The following is a 4,733-nucleotide window of genomic DNA, read 5'->3' on the forward strand; positions in this document are numbered from 1 at the left end:
TGTGGTTGGGCTCAGCCTTTTACTACCCTTCCATAAACACATTACACACAGGCCAACAGATCTGCAGCCATGAGGAACTGAGGTAACCCAGGAGAACAGGCTTGAGACCCAACTTCCTCTCCAAACCCAGGGAAGCTGTCTTGTGGGTAGGTGACCTCTAGGCATCTCAGGAGGCTGATACTGAGAAAAGCCAATCAGAACTCCCAAAGAGGAAACACTTAGCACGCATCCCAGGGAGGAACTGAACAGCTTACTTTCAAGAGGCAGGAAAAGGGAGAGTGGGTGGGAGGACTGCTCCTTGAGGCTCCTTCCAGACCTGAAGCCCCGGGACCCATTGTTTTGGAAATGGAAAAATCACGTGCTGCCTGCTAGCAAGGACCCTACTCCCTCTTCCTCCCAGATCAGTGGTCAGAAGGCTAGAAGGCTAAATAAACTATTTTCTTGACCTTCCTCTAAGGTCCATGGTCCCCAAGGGAGCTTGATATCTGGACCCCAGCCCCAGCCCCACAAACTATTCCCCCCACCCCCTCCAAGGCCTCCTCGGTGTCTGGCTGAGCGAGGATGGGACGACAAGGGGCCAGAAAGGGGGCTCATCAACATTTCCAGCAATGCTAATAGACTATCCTCGGCCACATCCTATTACTGCACACCCCCTCCCCAGCCCCCCAGCCTAGCTGGCCTGCGCCTCTCCTCGGCCCCGGGGACCAGGCATCAGATTGGAGTCAAGATTCCGAGAGTGTCATTTGCCGCCGTTGATGGTGCCGATAATAGGGATGGGCGGGCGGGCGGGGAGCTGCAGCGCAGAGGCGGATTCTCTATTAAGACTTCTGCTCAGTGCAGCAGCCAGAAAGAAGCAGGCAGGCCTGCGCTGGGCAGACAAGGCCAGCAGAGTTCCATAATGGGATGGGTGGCTTACCTATGTCTGCACCGTTAGTGGGGACCACTCTTAGGAGCAGTCATACTGGGTTTAGAGGTATACTGGGGTTAGAGAGTGCCAAAGGCCAGGAGAAGCAGGAAGAAACCGGTCAAGGCAAGCTCCAGCATACGCCCCTGCAGCACTGTCTGCCTCCCTCTGTCCTTTTCACTACCCGGGACCCAAAGCTCCTAGTTGGTGAATAGAACAAGATATTTTTGCTCCCTCCTTGACTTCAGTCTTACTAAAGGTCAGTCCTCCCAGAGGCCTAAAAAACCTGGAAGAGTGTGATTCTCCAACCAAAAAGCTGAACTCAGCCACTACGTGTTTTTCAGGTTTTTTTTTTTTCTTTTCTTTTCTTTTAATTTTTTTTCCCCAGAGTTTCACTAGGTAACCCAACCTGGCCTCAAACTCAAAATACTCCTGGCTCAGCCTCCCAGGTGCTGGGATTATAGGTGACAGTGAATGTTGTTCTTATGCCCTTGCATACCACCATCATCTTCACCTCCTCCTTTAATGCCACCCACCGCCACCCAAGCCACCCTCATGGGTATCCCTGATACCTGCAACCCAACCCTGTTTCCGTTTGTACACAGTGCTCACCATTGCTCTACCCAGCCAGCCAGTTCTACCATCACCATCTGATGTCTGATAAAGATCTCAGCCCTGAGATTTCCTATGGTTCCTAGCTGTATTATCTTCTGAGCCTGTAGCATCATCACCTTTAGCATGGAGATGGTATTAGCTGTAAGGGGCTTAGTAATTAAACAAGTCACCACCTGTGAGCCGCTTAGGGCAGTGCAGGGCACAAGGTGCTCAAGTTTTCTTTTCTGTGCTGTTTGTTTGTTTTTTCTTTTTTCTTTCTTTCTTTTTCTTTTCTTTCTTTTTTTTTTTTTTTTTTTTTTTAGTAATTGGGATTAAACTCAGATCTTGCAACATAGCTCGTGCTTGTGCATTTGTGCATGTGTGCATGAGTGTGTGTGTGTGTGTGTGTTGTATACTTCTACGTACATCTGTCTTTTATGTAATATGCTCTTATGAAAGCCATAGAAAGACATCTAATATCTTCTTTTATCACTCTCCTGTGTACGCGTTGAGAGTCTCTCACTGAACGTGTGAAGAAGTAACAAAATTCGAGGCTTTGGGGCCCAGGCTTGGGAGTGTGGCTTTTGTGGCTTAGTGCTCCAGGTACTGGTCATAAAACAGATAGCGACATTCCTTCCTCCACCCACCTGCTTCCTGGGTTCAAAGAGTGTTCATTCAAAGAATGGCACCCTGACCATTACTGGAACCTGCAATGCAAATGTGCTCTCTTTAGGGGCTCTTAGATTGTTAGGGGCTCTTAGAAACTGTCTTGAGAGATAACCTGACACTTGTGACTTTATACTTCCTTGTGACTCTTAACTGCTATTTTTGGTATTTTCCAACAACGCCCTCCCCACCTCCTTGAGTTGTGGTTTCTTCCTTTAAATACCCCCTTACTCAGCTACTCGGGGCGCCATGGTCCTCTACCCCTGCGTGGTGTATGACCATGGGCCCTAGAGCGCTCTTGAATAAAAATCCTCTTGCAGTTGCAGCAAGACCGTTTCTTGTGTGATTTGGGGTGTCGCCTCTCCTGAGTCAGAACGTGGGGGAGTCCTCACGTTGTGGGTATTTCACGTGGAACTCACCAACTGACTAGACCCCAGAAGACTCCTGTGTCTGCCTTCTAGCACTGGGATTATTCGCCCAGCCACCGGGCCTGTCTGGTTTTACTTTATGTGAATACTGGGCATCTAAACTCAAGTCCTCACACTTGTTCTGCAAGCAATTTGTCCCCTGAGCCATGCTCCCCACCCCGCTTTGTTTTGAAACAAAGTCTCATTAGATTACCAACCATATTAAGTTTTAATTTACTATATATCCAAGCCCCAGGCAGGCCTTGAACTTGTTAACCTCTTGTCTCAGCCTCCTAAGTAGTTTGAATTATTCCTATGTGAACCAGACCTAGCAATTAAATATTTTCTTTTTATAAGAAGAGGACAACTGGGATAGCCCTAGCTGACCTGGAACTCATTATACAAACCAGGCTGGTCTTAAACTCAGAGATCCGCCTGCTTCTTCCTCCCAGTGCTGTCACACAGTAGGCCAAGAGCTATTTTAAGGATTTACAGGGGTTAACTGACCTAGTCCTCACAGTAACCCTGTGGAACAGGCACTATTCTTATCTTTATATTGTAGATGGAGAAACTAAGGCACGGAAAGCTGAAATGAATCACGTAGTGTCACACAGCTAGCAAACCCCATTCCCAAAAGTTGAGCCCAGGGTGTGCTCTTGCCGAATACACCAAGCTATCTCTTGCCACCTGAGACATGGCAAGCATGGCCATCTTTTGACTGTTGCCACCACTTGCTTCCCTAATTCCTCCACAATCGCACTAGCATACCCTCCTCCCCACTGGCTACCTCCACCTCCATGGCTGATCATCGTCATCACCACCTTCCTCCCAGCCTCCTGCACTAGCTCCTCAGCACAGCTACTCACAGCCCACCAAGACCAGAGGCTTGCTTCTACCCATCCCCCCAGATCCTGTGCTCTTCGAGATGGACATGTTCCCCATTAACACTGATCAGACCTAGGAAGAATAGACAGGAATTTAAATTGCTACCAAGATATTTAGGTGCCAGCCAGAATTTAAGGTTGGCTGGAGCCTATAAGAAAGATGTGCTTTGTGAAGCTGACTCTGTGGCTCCCCGAGAGGACCTAGAATGGGTTAAACACCCTTTTAGCACTCTGAGAGCTTCTGGTGTAGAAAGACACTTTCCACCTTGCAAATAGCTGGGCTGAGAACAAATTTGTCATCACAGACACAAGCTCCTATTTGACCACTTGGAAGTTTTGTCTTCTCCAAGCCCTGGGAGTGGCGACACAGCACCATGCTTTCTTTTCCCGCTCCACCCAGATCCCCAACTCCAGTCCATAAATGGACAGAGGGCCTGTAGTAGGACCTGGAAAGGAAGAGAGGGGGACCTTATTGGCCAACACACTAAGTCACAGCTTTTCTCTTAGGGATCCCACCGGTTCTTCTCTTCCTCAACAGGTAAGACCATATCTTTTTAGAGCTCATCACAACTTTCCATCCCGGTTTACAAAGCCTATCACTGTTCACAGCCTGTTCTTATTTCAGAGGCCCATCCCTGCTTACAGAGCCTGACATTGTTTGCAGAGCCTGAAATCATACGCAAAGCTCGTAAGTGTTTGCAGAGCCAATGGCCATCCACAGAGCACAGCTCGTTGCTGATTCCTGAGTCTGTCAGATGCTGATAATTTGCAGAGTGTGTTGCCATTTTCAGAGTCCGAGATGTTACTAAGGCTATTCTTATTTTCAGAGTCAAGCCCCACATTCAGGTCTCATTATGATCTGTAGAGCCTTTCACCATTTCCAGAGCCAGGCTCTGTGTTGAGTACAGACAGAGTGCTCAGAAACCGAACAGAAAGGGGAAGCTGGCCTTTTCTGAGTCCTGGGTGTGTAGAGGCCCTCTGTTGGCTTTTGTGCTTCATTCATCTCTATTATTATTATTATTGTCCCGAGCTAGTTTCTCACCAGCAAGAACACACTCGGACAACCGGATTCTTCTGCAGCAAGCTTTATTTTACTGCTTCATCAGGAGGAAGACCCCGAACCCCGGAAAATGGTGCTGCTTATATACACCTTGGAGTGGCGTGTCAGCACCTGATTTGTTGCTTGCCCATCGCCTCATTGCTACGCCACGGGATGGGCAGTGACTTGGCACGAATTCACTCTTGCACCTGCACACATTGCTTGTTTACCAGTTAGAC

Source organism: Mus caroli, chromosome 4 (genome assembly GCF_900094665.2).
Source record: "Mus caroli chromosome 4, CAROLI_EIJ_v1.1, whole genome shotgun sequence".
Taxonomy (NCBI): domain Eukaryota; kingdom Metazoa; phylum Chordata; class Mammalia; order Rodentia; family Muridae; genus Mus; species Mus caroli.